This window comes from Macaca fascicularis, chromosome 8 (assembly GCF_037993035.2).
Source record: "Macaca fascicularis isolate 582-1 chromosome 8, T2T-MFA8v1.1".
NCBI classification, from domain to species: Eukaryota; Metazoa; Chordata; class Mammalia; order Primates; family Cercopithecidae; genus Macaca; species Macaca fascicularis.
Window position 1 is genome coordinate 106,909,708 of NC_088382.1, and position 21,113 is coordinate 106,930,820.

At 42.7% G+C, this 21,113-nt stretch overlaps 1 protein-coding gene across 3 annotated transcripts in view; it reads right to left on the bottom strand.

The window, feature by feature from the left end:
- TSPYL5 (TSPY like 5) overlaps window positions 1-21,113 on the bottom strand; it is a 329,325-nt gene that overhangs the window by 287,479 nt on the left and 20,733 nt on the right. The gene's annotated exons all lie outside the window — the stretch shown is intronic.

A 21,113-nucleotide genomic window follows, 5' to 3' on the forward strand; every position in this document is an offset into this window, starting at 1 on the left:
CAAAACAAAGGATGCCTTTTTCCAGCTTCCATAACAATGTCCTCATTTTCCCTCTAGTTCTCATTAATAGTTTCCTCAGGGACCTCACAGCTTCTTCCTGATGCTTGGACGTTCCCAAAGCCAACGTCCCACATTTTAAGTTTTCATTATGGCAGCACTCCAGGTACCAAATTCTGTTCTAAGTATCCATCGTTCCATAGAATGCCACCCAAAACATAGTTGTTTAAAACTGCAATTTATTATTTATCATGATTTTATGGGTTGACTTGGTTCAGCTGGATGATTCTTATTTGGGCTTTCTCTTACAGTTGCAGTCAGATGTTAGCTGGGACTGCGCTCAGCTGAAGGCTTGATTGGGATCCGTGTCTATGATGGCACACTCAGATAGCTGGCAGCTGATACTGGCTGTGGGAGGGAAGCTCAGTTGGAGCACCTACTTCGGGCCTCTCCATGTGGCCTGGGCTTCTTACAGTATGCCACCTGGTTCCAAGAGGGACCGCTCTGAGAGGGAACGTTCCAGGAGACCCAGGCAGAAACTACAACACTTCCTATGACCTAACCACAGAAGTCCCAGAACATCATTTTCACTGTATTTTATTAGTCAAGCAAGTCACTATGGCCAGCTTAGATTCAAAAAGGGAGGAATTAAGGAAAGGAGAAGACATAGAGACTTGCCTCTCGTTAAGAATCCATCTCTTAACGAGAAGCAAGTCGGTGTCCTCTCCTTTCATACTATTCTACACAAATTATGGGTCAGCTCTGCATATCTGGTAACTCCTTCCTTTAAATATTGATGCTGATCCTGCTCCCAAGGCCATCTTGTCTCTTACCATAAAAAAAAAAAATGCACATATCCTACAAATATATAGACTTAATCTGATATTCTTCTGAGCTTTATATTTGAAAATATGTTAACTTTTAGTGATCCTCCCACCTCAGCCTCCCAAAGTGCTGGGATTACAGGCATGAGCCACCACGCCCAGCCTTCTCTTCTCCTTAGGACACATGAAAGCTAAAATTGACAATGGCTCTGTCAAACAGCCATCCATGGAGAACCTAGATCAAGAATATTGCCTCTCAATCCCCAGAGCTCTCTCACTCCACTTGATGGGGCCCCATGGGGCCAGGTACTGAGGGGACTCCCCTCTCTGTACCCCACCCATCACTAGCTTCCCCCTGCCCCCTGGGGGGGCCCCTAAACTGGGCACTGGCTCACTCTCACAAATACTTTAAGGGGGAGTGGAAATGGAGGAGGTCATTGCTGTTTTGTTTAACTGGAACTAGAACAGGGATCATGTCCTATTTTAGGACAGAAACGGGAAAGGATATCAGGATCTCACTTCTGCACTGGCCACCACCACTGCCACTCATCACATTGAGTGGATGTCCCTCGAGAGTTTGTATAAATTCAGGTCAGAGCTGCAGCTACACAGCCGTCCAGTGTCATAGAAAAGTAATTCACGGATGACTGCTCTCTCCATTTGGAAGGATGCAGTCTTCATGTACAGTGATGAGAAACTGTTATTTTATAATCTTTTCATTAAAAGCTTGGCTGAAAACCAAAAAAAAAAAAAAAGACTCTCTTTAGACAGTTTCTTCATGAGCAATTAGCTGCCTGAAACAAAGAAGAAAACACCCGGCACGTTATGCACATGTACCCTACAACTTAAAGTATAATAATAATAAATAAATGTAAAAAAAAAAAAAAAAAAAGAAAACACCCGGATCAAACATGTTTATAACCTTCAATTAATTACCACTGCTAAGTGGCAGACCAAAGTGTAAGTCTATGTCCAATTACACACCTTATGGGCCATTGCTTTTGTTCGTGTAATAAGCCGTCAGCCCCCTTTTGCTATCTTCATCCTTCAGAATGGCTATCTGATGTGGGTGAAAGTGAGTGGTCATTCTCCACTTGTGCTTCCTCTACCTCTGTCAACAAGCATGACAGGCGGGAGGAGGCTGTTAGGGAAGAGGAGAGGAGGAATGGAATGCACCAAGGGCCTCTGCAATTTTATAACTATGACAGAGAATATACACGCCCCTGCTCAAATGATCATTTGGCAGTATCTCTCACCTTGCCAAGAGCCAGTATAGCTTGGAGAGAATGGGCACGAGCTCTGGAGTCAGGGAGCTTGTATCTGGTTCCTGGCCCTTCCATTTAAGGTGCAACAATGGACAAGTTATTAAGCTAAGCCTCTTTGTGCCTTATTTCCTCAGTTCTCAATACTCATCCCGTTTCTCCTGTTAGTCGCATGTAATTACCCAATCACTCCCTCCTTCTGAAAACACCCAGAGTGACTGAAGAGTCAGGGAGAGCTGACTTAACACTGGGCAATCAGGTGAGCACGTCTGAGGAGGTGGCATTTAACCTGAGCCTTGAATGACAAGAATAACCCAGCAGACTTGTAACAGTCATGGCAGGTATATTAGTTTCCTGCAGCTGCTGTAACAAATTACCACAAACTGGGCAGCTTAAAACAACAGAAATGTATTCGCCCATAGATTCGGAAGCCAGAAATCTGAAATTAAGGTGACAAGGCTGCCCTCCCTCCAAAGGTTCCAGGGGAGAACCTGTTCCTTGCCTCTTCTGGTGGCTCAGAAGTTTTTTAGCTGTGACCACATCTCTCCAGTCTCTACCTCTGTGGTCACATTGCCTCCTCCTCTTCCCTGTGTGTCCTCTTCCCTGTGTGTCCTCTTCCCTGTGTGTCCTCTTCCCTGTGTGTCCTCTTCCCTGTGTGTCCTCTTCCCTGTGTGTCCTCTTCCCTGTGTGTCCTCTTCTCTGTGTGTCCTCTTCCCTGTGTGTCCTCTTCCCTGTGTGTCCTCTTCCCTGTGTGTCCTCTTCCCTGTGTGTCCTCTTCTCTGTGTGTCCTCTTCCCTGTGTGTCCTCTTCCCTGTGTGTCCTCTTCCCTGTGTGTCCTCTTCCCTGTGTGTCTTCTTCCCTGTGTGTCTTCTTCCCTGTGTGTCCTCTTCCCTGTGTGTCCTCTTCCCTGTGTGTCTTCTTCCCTGTGTGTCTTCTTCCCTGTGTGTCCTCTTCCCTGTGTGTCCTCTTCCCTGTGTGTCCTCTTCCCTGTGTGTCTTCTTCCCTGTGTGTCTTCTTCCCTGTGTGTCTTCTTCCCTGTGTGTCCTCTTCCCTGTGTGTCCTCTTCCCTGTGTGTCTTCTTCCCTGTGTGTCTTCTTCCCTGTGTGTCCTCTTCCCTGTGTGTCCTCTTCCCTGTGTGTCCTCTTCCCTGTGTGTCTTCTTCCCTGTGTGTCTTCTTCCCTGTGTGTCCTCTTCCCTGTGTGTCCTCTTCCCTGTGTGTCCTCTTCCCTGTGTGTCTTCTTCCCTGTGTGTCTTCTTCCCTGTGTGTCTTCTTCCCTGTGTGTCTTCTTCCCTGTGTGTCCTCTTCCCTGTGTGTCTTCTTCCCTGTGTGTCTTCTTCCCTGTGTGTCTTCTTCTCTGTGTGTCCTCTTCCCTGTGTGTCCTCTTCCCTGTGTGTCTTCTTCCCTGTGTGTCCTCTTCCCTGTGTGTCCTCTTCTCTGTGTGTCTTCTTCCCTGTGTGTCCTCTTCCCTGTGTGTCCTCTTCCCTGTGTGTCCTCTTCCCTGTGTGTCTTCTTCCCTGTGTGTCCTCTTCTCTGTGTGTCCTCTTCCCTGTGTGTCCTCTTCCCTGTGTGTCCTCTTCTCTGTGTGTCTTCTTCCCTGTGTGTCTTCTTCCCTGTGTGTCTTCTTCCCTGTGTGTCCTCTTCCCTGTGTGTCCTCTTCTCTGTGTGTCTTCTTCTCTGTGTGTCTTCTTCTCTGTGTGTCTGTCTTACAAGGATGCATGTGATTGCATTTAGAGCCTACCTGAATAATCCAGGATAAGTGCCTCTTGTCAAGATTCTTAGTTGAATCACATATTTTTGCTATGTAGGGTAATATTCACAGGTTCCAGGGATTTGTAGGTGGACATATATTTTGGGGGCCACCATTCAACCCACTGCAGTGTGGTCAAAATATAAAAAGAAAATCAGACTGGATGGGGCCTTTTCAGCCTGGTAAGGGGTACAGTATTACTAGCAACGAGAAGTCATTAGAGATCTCAGGCAGTTTATACTGAGATGTGTGTGTGTGTGTGTGTGTGTGTGTGTGTGTGTGTGTGTGTGTGGTTTTTTTTAATTTTTTCTTTTAGAGGCAGCATCTTGCTCTGTAACCCAGGCTGGAGTGCAGTGGTGCAATCCTAGCTCACTGTAACCTTGAAACCCTGGGTTCAAGCAATCCTCCTGTACCTGAAACTACAAGCACACACCACTGATAGCTAATTTTTACATTTTTAATAGAATCGGTGTCTCTATATGTTGTCCAGGCTGGTCTCAAACTGCCGGCCTCAAGTAATCCTCCTGCCTTGGCATCTCAAAGTCCTGGGATTACGGGTGTGAACCACTGTGCCCAGCCTATACTGAGATATGTCTTATGATGATCACTGATCACTCTTGCTGCTTTGTGAAGAACGGATTTGGAGGGAGAGTAGAAGTAGAAAGACCAGTTCACAGGCCATTGCCAATCTGAAAACTTGAGTATGGGCAGATCTGATATTCTCCATGTAGATTACAGCCAAATAATCCTTCATCAAAGCTTGCAACACAATATTGCTCATAAGAACAATTTTTTTGATAAAGCAACTTCTCATTCTAAATCCTACAAAACAGGTCTATGTCCTGGCCCCACTTTATTTTACCTTTAATCCAAATAATTTACTTCTGCTATTAACTAAAATGAATTCATGCTCTGTTTTCCACAGCATTTGGGGACTTCCTCCATTATACTGATGACATGGTTTTAAGAGTCAGGAACTCAGAGTGGCCTTGAGAAGAAGCTAAAACATTTGGTAACAACAATCAGAAAGAACAATCTCAGGTGAGCCACACAAAAGTGAAAATATTGGCAGCAGGGAGCAAGTGGGTAAGTAATAGACTGAATCCTTCCTGTCTCAGGCTGGTCAGGTGCCATAACAAAGTACTGTAGATTGCGTGACTCATCAAGAACATAAACTTATTTTTTACAGTTTTGGAGGCTGGAGGTCTGAGATAGATCAGGGTGCCAACATGGTTGGGCTCTGGTGACGGCCCTATTCTGGGTTGCAGATGGCCGTCTTCCTTTTGTATTCTCACATGGAGGAAAGACAGCAAGCTAGTTCCCTGGACTCTTCTTATAAGGGCATTAATCTCATTCATGAGGGCTCCATCCTCAAGACTTAATTACCTCCCAGAGGTTCCACCTCCTAATATAATCATATTGGGATTAGGGTTTCAATACATGAATTTTGGAGGAACACAAATAGTCCATTGCACCCCCAGCCATGCCCCGCAGGCCTTTCTTTCATGACATGAAGGTTTCCTTGCAACCAACTCAGTTGATGGGTCCATTAGCTTACGGATGAGTCCAGAAATAGACTTTCTGCAGAGATGAGACTGAGCATTTTTGTGATTAAAAAGAAGCAGTGCTTTTATTAATGTTGCTTTTCAGGCCACAGTTGTCTATTTCATGCATAGAGCAGATATCTCTGAGGTCTTAACCAAATATACATGTTTTGTGTGATAAAACTAGCCATTGAAATAGAACACTGATTCTATTTCAAAAACAGATGTTGGCTCTACCAGCAGTTATCCCTGCAGCCACCCTCTGGTTTTACCTTGCCTCACAGGGAAAGGGAAGAGAGGACCAACCATTTATTGCCACCCACTTTGAGGGGTCTCACTTTGTGGCAGAGACTTCTGATTGTCCTTCAGTGTTCACCCTTCCTCCCTGTGCCCCTTCACCCTCAATTAGTAATAGGATCCTTGATTTTTAACTAGAGTTGCCAGATAAAATATAGGACATCCAGTTAAATTTGAATCCCAAATGAACAATGAAAAAAATGTATGTTTCAAATATTGCATGAGACATACCTATGCTCAAAAAATTATTGTTTATCTAAAATTCTGATGTAACTGGGTGTCCCATATTTAACTGGGTTGTACTGAACAAAGATGACATTTCTCACCTTTCCCTGAGGCTAGGTGAGACCTTGTGACAAAATTCTGGCCAAAGGGATGTAGATAGAAGTGTTCTTAAAAGAAAATAATATGCCCTCTCCCTTTCTTCTTCCTGCCTGCATGCTGCGATGTGAAGGTAATTCGGGAACTCCAGCAGCCATTTTGGACCATGAAGGGATCTTGGGAATGGAAGCCATTCGTGGTACAACAACACGCTAGAAGGAGTCTGGTCCCTGGTCTAGAAGATGAGTGAAAAATAAACTTCTACCTTATTGAAGTCACTGTTATTTTTGTTTTTTTCTGCTACTTGCAGCTGCAGCTAATAGTACCTACTACACGACATCTTCTAATTCTCAGTTAACCTTGAAAGGCACATTATTCACATTTTGGCAAATAGAATCCTGAAGCTGAGAGGAGCACTTGGTCAAGGTGGTCACATAGTAATCACTGAGTCAGATTTTGAAACCCAGTCTATGCGAATGGTATCCTGGGCTCTTATTTTTCTACACTACATTACTTCTCTGGGTAATCCTTTTTATCAAATTCCTAAGGTTTCGTAGTATAATATTAAATTTGCTTCTGCATGTCTGCTATCTAAAGCATTTAGCCTTCTCCCTCACCAAAAGTACAGAACGAGACATTTCTGCTGTCAATGTTATAGGATCTAAAACTCCATCCCTAGATCTGATATTTGAGAGATCTGCACCAAACCACACATTATTTATTTACTCGTTTCCTTTGGGGTTGCTAAAGAAATGTTTCTAGTCTGTATTAGTTCCCTGCAAAAATGTCTTAAGTGAGTTATGATTCAGTATGAAGCGCTCACTTTTATAGAGCATCAGTATGAAAAGGTCTATTTGTCTATAGCTTTTCAAACTTACTGGGTTGTTCGTTGTTCCTTGTAAAAGAGAATTTTCATGCAATAAATTTCACACTGAATTTAATGCCAGAAAAAAAAATTTTTCAATATCTATTCAGGCATAATTCTTTGTTTGTTTGTTTTCATTTTTGTCAAATATCAAGAGAATAAGAGAGCTTAACAGTTACTTTTTTGCTTTGGTTTCTAGGAATCTTGGAGTTAAATCTCATGTTTATTTGTGGTCATTCAATCATTCCAGATACTAAAATATTTATTTCTGATTTTTTTCTTTTTTAAAATCCATTTTTTCTTTTTCTCCAACAGTTTTTTTTCTTGTCTCTACGTTTCCATTTTAAGATACATTTTTATTATAACTGACTATTTCAAATCTGCCTTCATTTATTTCACAAATGCTTATTCATTGCCTCCTTTGCATACCATACTTGCCTGAAAGAAGGTAAGCTGCAAGCTATAAATTCCTAACTGAGCCTTTGCTTATAACTCATGAAAACTATTTTCTTTTGAAATGGCCCTACAAATCTCTACCAAATAACTTCTTCCAGAATTAGATGAAGATCAACAGTAAACCCAATATTTTCCAAAATTTACATTCTTTCCTGTTTAAAAAACCAATATATTAGCCCCATCATTCTAGTCTTCTGACAGAAAGCATGTAGCAGTCACAAATTTCAGGTACCATTAATAGGACCAATCCTAGAGAAAACTGTGGAGGGAGCAGCGTTTTGACAGCGCCATCTCTTGTGCAAGTGGGGCTTTGCTCTGGGTTCCCGAACACTGAGTACTTCTGGGCCCTCTTTTCACCCACTTCTAGCTACCAACCCTCTTCTCAAAGGATGTCACAGGCATTCATTATAGCTTTGTGTGGATGTCACTCTTTTCTCCCCCAGGGGGAATGGCATCTTAGCCCTTATAGCAAATTAGGAAGTGAAGGGCTTCATCCCCATTAGAGGAACTGTATACACTGTTGAATAGGTTTGGAGAAGGGGGAGGGGCTAGGCGCGGTGGCTCAAGCCTGTAATCCCAGCACTTTGGGAGGCTGAGACGGGCAGATCACAAGGTCAAGAGATCGAGACCATCCTGGCCAACATGGTGAAACCCCATCTCTATTAAAAATACAAAAAATTAGCCGGGCGTGATGACAGGCGCCTGTAGTCCCAGCTACTCAGGAGGCTGAGGCAGGAGAATTGCTTGAACCCAGGAGGTGGAGGTTGCAGTGAACCAAGATCATGCCACTGCACTCCAGCCTGGGTGACAGAGTGAGACTCCATCTCAAAGAAAAAACAAACAAAAAAAAGAATGGGGAGGGAGGGTGAAAAGCAAGACTTGAGGGCTTTGGAGACAGTAAGAAGCTGGGGCCTTCCTGGTGTCTCTGAAGTGGCCGTGCAGTCGGCATCCACATGTCTGCTTGTCCTGCCCAGCAAAGCACCTGGCAGGTGCATGTCTCCATGGTGATGCAGCCCATTCTGTCAAATATTACTGAGCTTTCAAAGGGTGGAAAAAACAGCCAAGCAGAAAATTTGAGCCTTTCTGCTAGACCAGGGAGGCAGAATTGGAATTTTTATTTTCTTGCCCCCGCCCCCAACTGTTAGAAATGGTTGACCTCATCATCTAGGATAGCCTGAGCTTTCTGCTCTTTCAAGCTGAAAAGAGAGACCAGCAATGGTCCATATTCCTAAAGAATCTGTTTGGCTCCTCCATGACATTCCCCCCCCTCACACATGGGGTTTCCCCTCTGCCCACAGTCTCTTCTTGGAGGAGGCTCCTGATCCAGTCCCCTCCAGCCTCACAGAGGGAAATCATGTGCAGTGATTCGCAGACGTGATGGCTCACAAACCCCTTTCACGTGCTCCGCCAGGTAGGTTTATGACCTCTGCATGCCTGCTGAGGAAACGAGCTCAGGAAAATTTAGTGGCTTGTATAAGATTTACAAAAAATGAGAAAGCAGAGCTGGGACTAACAGGTCATAGCTCTCACTCCAAGACAAGAGTTATTTTCAGTTCTCTTCAGCGAATGTGTCTGTGGAGAGCCAAGCAGGTTGGCCTCTTCTCAGAAGCCTCCCGCTAGCAGATGCTCGGTCCCCTTTCCTTCACTCCCCCAGTGCTTCGCTCACACCTCTTCCATTCTAGGCGGCTGTGGATGTGACTGTTCCTAGGCTGTGAGTCTGTCAATGGCAGGGACAATGTCTGATTCAACTCCAACTACCACATGCCTACCACCATGAATGTCAAATGAAGGAATGAACTCGGGGCTAGACCCTTACTGCTGTCACGCCAACATAAGAAGAATACTCTAGTCCTTGTGGCACTCTGTACAGAAAAAAAAAAAATCATTTTTTGACACAGTCATCCCCACTGTACCATTGTTGTGTTCCTTGAATAAAGGAGCAGGCTTTAGGTGCTGTGGGGCATTTTAGTGGGAAAGATTTAAGGCCCTGGAATAATATCTGCCTCATCAAGTCCACATCAGAAAATCAAACAAACCAGAATATAGTCTTCTTTTTCTGTTTTTGTCTTAACGGTTTTGGAATTGTGGTCAGTGGAAACAGCATAGTTTGCAGTAAAAATATTCCTGGCTAGCCAAGTGACACATCTGGTTAGTCAAGGACGAGGAAGAGAACAAAGTCTTTCATTTCTCAGCAGCTCAGGAGAAGACATCTGGGTGGGTCTGCCCATGAGAATGTTTGTGAAGTGTCATTTGAGAAACTCTAGCAGAGCGAGGATGGTGAATTTCATAACTAAAATCAGGAATCAGGTCCAGAATAAAGTTTGGACAATTTTATAAAATTGTGAAGTAGATGAGATCCTACATGAAGACAATTATTCTGTCCCTCCCCTGCTCTTCAGGACAAGACTGAAATCATCCTAGAAAATTTACTATCTTTTAAAAAATCTCTAGAATAGGAATTTCTTAAAACTTTCCTGGATGAGCCTTTTAAATACCTCACAATCTTTATGGGAAGAAAAGTTTTCCTTCTTTCTAACCCAAATCCTTCTTGCTGAAATTCAAATCCATTCTTTCTTGTTTGAGGATCAGCCAAGCATTTAATGCCTTGATCAATTTGCGTCAATACATGCAATAAACTTATTGGTTTTTTAAGATGTGTAAAGTACACCTATTAGAACTCTTGGTTGCAAATAAATACCCAACTTACAGTAACTAAAACCATAAAAGAAATTACTTGATCCCCATAAGTGAAAAGTACAGAAGTAAGCTGAGTCTTGGCATATTAATAATGTCAATAAGGGCCTGGTTTATTTCCTATTATCTGCTCTGCTTACCACAGTGTCAGAGTCATCCTGAAACTATTTCCCTCATGGTGGCAAAATAGCTGCAGTAGTTCCGCACCTCACAGGCTTATACCACACCTTCCCTTCTGCTATAGTTTGGATGTTTGTCCCCTCCAAGCCTCATGTTGACATTTGATCCACAATGCTAGAGGTGGGGGCTAATAGGAGGTGTTGCAATCATGGGGGCAGATCCCTCATGAATAGATGAATGCCCTCCCTCAAGGGCGAGTGTGTTCTTACTCTATTCGTTCCCTCAAGAGCTGGTTGTTTAAAAAGGACCCAGCACTTCCCCATATTTTCTCTTATTTCCTCTCTCATTATGAGATCTCTGCACAGGCCAGGTCCCCTTTGCCTTCCGCCATGAGTAGAAGCAGCCTGAGGTCCTCATCATATGCCCATGCCCAATCTTTAACTTTTCAGCCATCAGAATCATGAGCCAAATAAACCTTTTTTTTTTTTTTTTCTGTATAAATTACCTAGCCTCAAATATTCTGTTATCACAACACAAATGAACTAAGACACCTTCTAAGCAACAGGTTCTAAACTTTCCCCAATCAGACTTGCTTGGGGTATGTATCCACATTTGACCCAGGAAATGTAATATACTTGACCGGTTTGATTTAATCAGGGTTCACCCCGGACCTGGTAATAGGGGGTCAGCTTTCCAGCAGCACTTGGGCTTAGTGGGAAAGAAGACGAAAAGGAATTGAAATCTTGGTACTGTTGCAAAGGGGATGGGTAAGATGGACAATTGAATACTTGGTAGTTGTGCAAACAGAAATGCACCTAAGGTTGAAAAGCATGGTATGATTTGTTTTGCATGTAAGACATCTCCCCAGACCTGTGGCTTGTCCACTTAGAGATGGGTTTTATAATCCTCATATGTCAGTGTTTCCCACCCTTCCCTGATGATGAGAATCACTTGGAGCATTTGTTAAAGCCATAGCTTCTTAGGTTCCTCCCGTGGAGCTTCTATTCGATGGGTCTCGGAGAGGGCCTGGGAAATTTTTAATTCGAAACATTCTCTAGGTGATGCTTATGAGACCAGTCCCATCCACAACCAATTCCAGTGCGTGCTCCTTCTACTCCTAAAAGCAGGGCAGGTACACTGTGGCTGCAAAGATCTTCGGGGTGAGGAGGGTATGCTCTAATCATGGCAGTTCAGTCTAAACAAGATTTTAGGAAGGTCTTTTCAGACTTGGTCATTGTGAGTATTGGTCATGAGTCTGTAAGTGGTGAAGAAAATAGTTGCTAATCCTTATTGAGTACTTAATCTGTGAAGGATGCTGAGCTGAGTGCTTTGCATGAATTATCTTCTGTAACTGATGCATTTCTTTCTCTGGAGGATTTTTAGCTAAAGCAGGGACTCTCAACCTTCTAAATCATTCTTATTAAGCATTGACACCCTTATCATGTATAAAAATCAAGATCTCCCATAATAACCATTTTATTTTAATATCCATTATTCAGAAAATATATAATATCAAGAAGTGACTTTTGTCAAAGTTTTCTTTTTTTGAAATTATGGAAACCAGCATGAGCTACCATGATCAATTTTTAACGTATTGGAAAGACTTCTAGGATACTCAGAGGCAATGCTGGGAGGTAAAAGCCAGAGCCGGAGAGCAGTCAGGGTCTGACTGTGCATTGCCTCAGTTTCTATTTCATGTACTCGCAACACTCTTTCCCCCCTGCATCCCTGCTTCCCATGCTGAAATTGGGGTGAAGAGGAGGTGGTACCATCCCGCAGTTCCTGGTTACATATTATCACAGGGCCACTCACCTGCACCAAAAAGCTATCTTTGAATTCCAATTTCAAGTTTCTAAAAGGGAGAAACTTGAAGTTGGCTGAGCTTAGGCAAGGTGTCTGCCCTGGATCCAATTCACTGAGACTGGGGAGAAGGGGCTCATGTGGCACAAACACGGGCCGGAAACCAGGGGCCAGTTTCTATTGGGGGAAGGAGCTTAGTTCTTACAGAAAAGAAGTCTTTGAAAGTTGAAGAGAAGCCTCCCACAAAGCTGTTGATACAACGACCGTGAATCAATAGCTCTTGGATTTTTATTTTATTCATCCCAGAAGCATCTGGAAACATTTGAAAAATTGTGGTGCTGGATGTGCTTGTGGCTTCCTAGACCTACTGCAGTAACCCTTCAGCCCTCCCAGGGTCCAAGGCCAGCACATGGGAGGCAGTGTGTTAGAGGAACAGGAATAAACCAGGTGATTGTTAGGAGTCCTTGGCCTCTCTGGTTACATCCTTGGAAAGGAATGGGGGACAGAATGCTTCACCTGCTAGAAGTGATTGCATGAAGAACAACAGATTTCCTCCCGGGCCTCCCCCAGGGCCCTCCCTCCCTGGCCTCAGAGCAGGCCCAGCCACTGAGCCTGCCTAGCTGGTAGTAACATTTCAGTCTTCGCTGGCAGCTGACTGCCCACTTCCTGGCAGCTCCAAACTGCAGGAGACTAATAAAACAAGCCCTAACGAATGGATGGCACTGCAGTAACAGTGAACACTCAGATTTATTCTTGTTGATAATTTCAGTGGAGTAGGCCATAGGGACTCTCAGCAGTATAACTAGGAGATAAAATTCTGATGAATGAAGTAATACCTTGTTGCTTAAGGAATAGTGCATAATTAAGAGGACTGTTGACCCTAATTGAAATGATGTTGCCAAGGTAAGTCAAATAGCACTTCTGGACCAGAGAGGGAGTTTTCTGCCCAGGGCAGACTCTTCTACAAGCAGAGCAGCTAACTTTGATTCTGGTAACGTTAAGAAATGAGCTTTGTTAAGGGGGCTTTTAAACCTGGATACGGAGCTAGATCTGACGAGTGCCAAGTGCCAGATTCTACCTTATATAAGCCTCCTGGCTAAGAGGAAGGGACCAAGATAGAATCCAGGTGCCTGCCCATCCCAGGCCTCCACTCAGGGTCTGCAGTTGCTCTTCTGAGGGTCCGGGTGAACAGGGCCAGGTGGAGACTTTCAGAGAAAGTTTGCATAAAAAAATATAACCTGCCCACAATACATAATTTAAAATATAGTAGCAAACCTCAAAATTAATTCAAGGAATGCTAAGACGTACTGATTTTTTTCCACCATGAGGACTTTGATGTGTTTTTTAGAAATATCTAATTCTTTCTTTTAAAGGTCTGGGGCACATCTTAAGCATATTTCAGGGCTCCTCTTGGGTAAACGGTGATGAGTCAGAGAAAGAGGCAGGACCAATAACCAACACGCCTGAGTTCCAACGCTGGTTCTGCATCTCAAGCAGCTCTGGGACCCTGGGCAAGTCACTTAACCTTCCTGGCTCTCAGAAAAGTCATTCAGAAAATGGTGGTTCCTCAATAGGCAGCGGAAAGAATCAAATGAAATGTCAAAGTCCTTTGTAAACTTAGAAACACTGTATAAATATAAAAGGAGGGCCCTGTCACTGGAGCGTTCATTATGCAAGCACCTGAAATACGGTATGGCACAAGATGGTGAAAGGTTTCATATCTCAAAAATACTCACAGATCTGTCCCTACTCCAGACCTCCTTACAATTAACACAAGCACTCATTCTTGCCAGAAGCACAGGTCTGTTCCTTCCCGATGGTCTGATACCCACAATATCTGACCTTATTTGCAAATGCTGTGCAAATATATGGCAAAATGAAATTGCAAATATGGTAATAAATGGAGGGATTTCATGAGGTCAGTGAAAGTGATGTTGGAGGCTGCGTTAATTCAGGCAGCTAAGCCACTGACCAAGAAGTATGGGCAGAGGTAGCCAATTCCCAAATAATGAAAGAAAAATAGTAAGGTTAGTGATGCTTCAAAATAAGATTTTAATATCAAAGACTTAAAAGAAGCTCTTGCAGAAAATAATAAAAATTCAAAATACTTGAATTTTATAAAAAATTTTCTTTTGGGGATTGTGCTACAAAAGTTAAATGTGAAGAATTTGGTATAGACAATCATAGTTTTGTTGGAAAATTTTCACATATAAAGTTTATTGTATTCATTCTTTAAGAATTAGCTGATAGTTGATATTACAACTTAAATTTTGTTCAACATAAAATAAGCTTATTTTATAGCTTTTAGTTTTATTTTCTAGGCAAAATCATAAACAAAACATTTGTTGTGCTTTTTTGTTTGTTTATTTTTTGCTTTTGGGTTTTGTTGTTGTTGTTTTTGCTATTTCCCACAATCTTTTTGGTCAGTGTTTTAGGTGGAGTCACTTTCAAGTGACTTTTATTTCTTATGACATGAACTAGTCTCAGATAATAAGGAACCTTTATAGTTATTTAAGTATTATTGCTGATTTTATTATTTCCCAGTACTCTTCAGTGGAAATGGTGTTGACAGTCTCCTTAAGCCCAAGAGAGGGAAAGGAATGAACTCCCAAGCCTTTTGGAAATGCGAAGGTCCAAGAGCTGCTCTTTCAGAGAGAAAGCCAACATGGCTTGGAAACCATACAGTGAAAAATGAGCCTAATTTTCTAGAAATGTCTGACGTTGGCATGCCAGGCCAGTGCAGGGTGTTCTGGGAGAGGAGCGTGGCAGAGACTGGACTGCCAGGGCCTCTGTACCCCACCGACCACAGGCTGGACTAGGCCGCTCCGACTTGCCAGGCACAACGCACATCCCCATCCTCTCCAATGGCTCCATTTCTCCCTCCCCAAAACTGAGGGGGATCAAACCTTAATCAAAAGAGTTGAAGTTTCAGGATGCCCTTGATAGAACCTTCACAGAGAACACAGACACTGTTGTCATTGCCCTTAGAAACAATAGGGCCCACCTTACCAGCAGGTTGCTCGAGGAATTCAACATGCCAAAGTCCTTTGTACTCTGTCCCTCCAGGACCTGGGCCACCATCCAGAGAAAATGTGCGGCTGGAAGATAAGATTGCAGGGGGCTGCTAGGCAGACCTGGGTTCAAATCATAATTTTGCCACCTTACTTGTTGTGCAACCTCAGGTAAGTTACCCAAACTGTCTAAGCTTGTTTTCCCTTTTATAAAATGGAAAAGGGTTCACTATAGGTCTACCTCATGGAGCTTGGGGTGTGTCCTAGGTCCGATACCTCAGAAGAAGATCCTGAGATGAGGATTCAAATGCATGGGGTTTATTTAGGACATGCTCCCACTAAGGGAGTCAGGGAAGTGGGCAGGGAACAAGTGAAACCAAGCACAATACAGCTTCCCAGCCTGATGCCACGGGGCACTCTGGAGGATGTTATTCCTCAGAGTTTGTCCTGACTTATGTGAGTGAGCTGGGCTTCCAAACTCCTGCACTGGTCACTTATTGGCCGAGGGCTAGGTGCACCCAGATACTCTGGCTGTCTGCACGGTGGGCAAAGAGGCCCAAGAAGCGCTCAGGCAGAATCACAGGTGTGAACCATTAGGAGCATTATTATGGTAAAAAAGACCCAAGGATCTGGGCAGAGCAGAAATAGTGTCTGCTACAGCACTGGTTAAATGACATAATGGTAAACCACCCAGCACAGTGCCTAGTGAGGAGGAGGCATGGCACGTGAGCCATGCCAGCTCTTATTGCTGCTGGAATTATTAACAATATGATCGGCATCCTTCTAGGCCCTCTGCATCAGGGAATCTGTACTATGGGCCGCAGCCAGGGAATTAGCATTGAAAGCCTCCACGTGGGTAGATCGCACACTCTAATGGACAGCAAAGAAGGGGCACTAACATTTATTGAACACTTACTGTTCAAATGTCAGGCACTGTGCTGAGCACTTTACAAAAGCTGTCTTACCTAATCCTTATAACAGCCCCATAAGATGGAATTATTTTTATTTTTATAGCTAAAGAAACTCATCCAGAAAATCAAAATAAATTGCCCATTGTCACACAGCTAAAAAGCAATAGAGCCAGGATTCAAATGCAGTTATGTCTAGGTTCTAAAGCAAGAGTCCTTCCACATAAGCTTCAGAGGCTGCCCCTAAAAGATGATATGGCACAGCCTGCTGTTCCCTGCCCAGCATATTCTGAACAGCAATGTGCCTAGCTCCAATAACACACACATCAGCTTCCCTTGCAATTAAGGATGGCCAATAAAAGAAAGTAAAGTCATCTGGTGGGGCTCCTTTAAATAAAATGGATTCCATCAGGAGGCATTCTTTTTGTTCTTCCCCATCCTTCTCCTGCTTAGAAGACAGATGTGATGGCTGGTGCACCAAAAGCCATCATGGGCCATGGAAGCTACAGACCTATGGATGAGCTCTGAATTTATCTAAGACTTATTTATATGAAAGAAAACACACCTTTATATTACTTAAGCTGCTGTTATTTCCGGTTTCTGTTTCTAGCAGCTGGACCTAATCCTAACAGACACAGATCACATGATATTTATGATCTCCTTTAAGGACTTTACTATCTTGAATCAAAGTAAATTACCCACTTGCCCCAGGCCCGCTGTCCTGGAAACATGTTGATGTATCTCCATGCTACAAAATTGAACCCATAAAGTCCCAACATGTTGCTTTGTAAACATCAACAGATAATAACAATAATAAACTGTGAGTGGTCTGGGGTTTCAGAATTTCCAGGGCAGGTATGATTTCTTACCTTTTGAAACTGAAGAAACTTGGACATATGCTGAGAGACAAAGCCCTGATCTGACAGTGTTCTCTGAGACCCTGGAATTACTACCACTGGCACTTTGACATACATGCCTCCCACACATTCCTCATAGGAGCTGCGCCTGGCTTCTCACCTGGGAAGCAATGGCATTTTGCTCTGTATCTTGCAGCCCTTTAAGTGTCCCACTATTCAGTGACTTTTCTAACTGCAGTCCCAGGAAACAGTGCATGACTGAAAGCCTGACAAGGTCTTCAATCTATTTCCTGCCATTTTCAGGAATAGTTGATGAGAAGCTTCAGTTGATAGCAGAATCTGCCAGTCTGGAGCACAGCAGAGGACTTACCTAACCAGGGATGGTTTGTCAAAGCAAATTTCACATGCAACTGATTCCATCACCCTGGGACACTGGCAGAATAAATAATCACCATACACATTTTGTTAGCTACGCCTCGTTAGAGATGGATTTTAGGAAGTGGCATCCTGAAGGCTGCTTATCTGTCAGTGCTCCTTTAAGCATGGTAAGCTTTCCAGATTGGCTTTTCTAGAAAATTAGACTGTTGCCATGGCCAGGTGCCACCTGTCAGGGTTACTGGCATTGTGGGAGCCAAAGGGAGGGATATGAAGGCCTGAGTTCACCTTCAGAAAAAGTGCTGGCAGAAAGCTGGGAAGACATTTCCTTGCAGAGTGAAAGCTTGATCAGAACTCTTGCCAAGAAGGCTCTTGACTTGAGCATCAAAGAATTCCAGCTTCAAGTCACTGTGTATTTCTACACCTTTCTCCCACGTCTCTCTTACCACACTTATTCTATCTTGAGTTGGATCCCACTGAATGGAATGTTGGATGGACTATGCCTATGATTCTGCCCTGTTTTCCATGTTTCTATGATTACAAGGGATGTGGCCTGGGCACCATGGATGTTCCAATTGTATGTGATGTTCCAATTGCACTGAATTTGTGTACCTATTGTGAACCAGGTGCTGTATTTTGTCTGGGAAATAGAGGGCTCAGTGACCAGTCCCTGTCCTTGAGTGGTGGGACCCTAAGGACAACGGGGCCCCTAACAACATCCATTCACACAAAGGTCCCAGGGTGTGGTTTAGGGATCTTATTTTTAACCTAATTTGGCACCTAGCATATCACGAAGCCACAATCTGCATTCTTAATTTTAAAGCCTATATCTCTTTTATCTGTGTACTCCTTAGCATTTTTTCTGCTCTAATTCTGATATCTTATGCAGTCTTGTTTCCTAGGCCACACAAGCCTCAAGAAAAATAAAGCTCTGGGATAATTAATAAGTTGCTGGCTTTGGACTCCACCCAATTTTGTTAACAGGTTAACTACCCCTTACCTCACATTCATGTTACATACCCCACATCTACTTTGTGTCACACGAAAACCTCTGTAGGCCCTAAACCACTCCTATATCATGTCAACCATATTTAAATACGCCCACAGCCTTCATTTAAAGACACATAGGCAGATGGAGAGAGTCACAGAGTTCTATACATAGTTATCTATATTATATATTATTCTACATTGTTTTGCTATAAATTTTTGAAAGGATGTTCAATTTTTATACATTTGAGTTTGTTAAGAATAAATTATTTTATTTTTATGATCCAAACATTTCATATTTACCTATAGTATATGAGACCTATACGTAATCCATTATTACATGAATGGCCTAATGTTACATTTTGAAAACACCTAATTATTCATTTATTAATTTTGGCTTTGAAATTTTCTTTATGTATTAATAGTTAATAAATATTTTTACAATACCTGAAAGGTTTATAGGTGTCTGATATGTTCACCTACAAATAAACAACTCTGTTCTTCTCCCTCTACTCCCAGCACTACCTCAGCCAGTCCCAAATTCCCTTTGTAATGGATCCCAAAAACTTCCTGCTCCCATATCCTTGCAACTAGCTAGACATTGCTACTGGGTTCCTATTTCTGTTGCACTGGGTTCCATGGTTACCTGAGATGACCACACCTCCCAGTGAGCTCTTTATTCTCTTAAGGAGTAAGGCTCCCTCTTAAGGAGTTTCTATCGGGTTTCCTAACCATTAGGCCACAAGATTACTCTTGTGGCTTCTCCATGTGCCATTTTACCCCTTGCCATAGAACATGTGTCTCAAAAGGGATGCCAGAACCTGACTCTCCCCTACATTGGGGTTAATTCCTGACTCCCTCATGCAGCCTTCACCTCCTCATCTTGCATCATAAGTCAAGCCCGGCATCTCGTGGTCTGACTCTAAATACCAATGCACTTATTCTCCAAAGAGTCTGGAATCTTACAAATCTGTCTTGGCATCCCAGAGTGACCCCATACTCACCTTCTGATAACACTTTACACCCTCCAAAGAATCTTTATGCAAGATAAAAGACCTTCGACTCAGAAAGATGTTCTCTCCTAAGGATATTTTGACTCCTAAGAATAATACCATTAAAACCAAAATTATGTCATCATGGACACATTTTTGTACTGAAAGGATTTTCTGGAGAAAACTCCATTAAATCCATTTGACTCCTTGATCAACCTTCTTAAAATAGCCTAGTTAAATCCTCTTTAATGTTTCCCATTTTCATTCAAATTTTATTTCACAGAAGTTATTTGATTGGGATTTTAATTTTTTCCTATGTCAACTTTATATAAAGCTTTGACCCATTACTCAATTGGTTTGTTTATATCAAATATTATGGTTGTAACTTTTGCCCTTGAAAACTTACTATATAGACATTGTTATACAAAGTTCAATATTCCCGAGTCAGACTGCACAGATTAGATTTTAACCACTAAAGGCTTTAAATTCTGTTGATCATTTCTACCAGTGATATTCATTATGAACCATATAAAAAAGCTGAGAATGGTGTCTCTTTCCCAGCAAAGCCACACACTCATGTCCTTAGTCAGATCTTCCAGAGCGGGCCTTTCCTTTATGGCTGGATGGCAGTACAGTGAGTGAATAAGGCATGAGCTCTGGAGTTGAACTGTCTGGGTTAAACGGGGCAAATATTTAATTTCTCAGTTTTCCCATTTGTGAACTGGGGTCATTATTAGTACCTAAACCACAAGGTTCTTGTGAGGATTAAAGCAGAATTCACACGAAGTGCTTCACATAGTACACTGCATGGAGACACAATGTAAGATGTGATAGCTCTTATTACTCCAACCACCTTAAAAATTCTCTGTTATCTATTACTACAGTTAACAAACCAGCCCAAAACCTGATGGCTTAAAATAACAGCAATTTATCACTCAGTAATATTTAATTGTATGGGTACAACACATTTTGCTTATCCATTCATCAGTTAATGGACATTTAGATTGTTTTTACCTTTTGGCTATAGTGAATAGTGCTTCTATGACCATTGCATACACATATTTGAGTGCAAAAAAAAATGTAGTAGTGATATATGCTACAACATGGATGAACATTGAAGACATTATGCTAAGTGAAGGAAGCCAGTCACAAAAGTGTCTCCATAGAGACAGGAAGCAGATGGGTGGTTGCCAGGAGTTAGAGGGGGCGGGGAATGAGAAGTGACTGCTTAATGGGTACAGGGTTTGCTTCTGGAGTGATGAAAATGTTTTAGAACTAGAAAGAGGTGGTGGTTGCACAACATTATAAAGATACTAAATGCCATGAATTGTATACCTTAAAATCATGAATTTTCTGTTATGATGTATTTCATCTCAATTTTTAAAATCATCATAACAGCAATTTATTATTTCTCGTGACTCTGTAGCATAGCTGGGAGGCTCTGCTGGCTTCACCTAGGCTCCATTCAGCAGGACGGTTGACAGGGAGGGCGGGTTCTCTCTTTCACCTGGTCTCTCATCCAAAAGGAGGCCAGTTGGAGCTTCAAGCAAATCTCCATGAGCAACCACTTACCAAGTCTCTGCTTGGGTCACATTAGCTGATGTCACATTGACCAAAACAGGACACATAGCTAAGCCCAGAGTCAATGTGGGAGAAGACTACACAAGGGCATGATATCAGGAAGTATGATTCACTGGGGGCCATTATTGTGATAATCTCTATAAGCATCATTCTAATCATCTACCCCAACTTGACTTGGTCTGAAATGACTCTTACATCCTAACACAGAAAAGAAAGCTTGGGCTGCATGGCTTTAGAAGAGTAAGATGCAAGTCTCAAATGTATTCAGAATCCTCAGAATGAAAGGAAACTCAGCTTCTTTCAGCATTCCTTTTTTTCCAGAGATCCCCCTGTATTTAAGTTCAATGTTTTTGATCAGAGACCTCTTGTTATGATCAATTTAATGTGAAACAGCTGAATGAAGGGCAGTGGCGATGCAACACGATGACCATCTTCACAGTGTCCAACTGTAAGTGCTCCGGAGTCACCACCCTG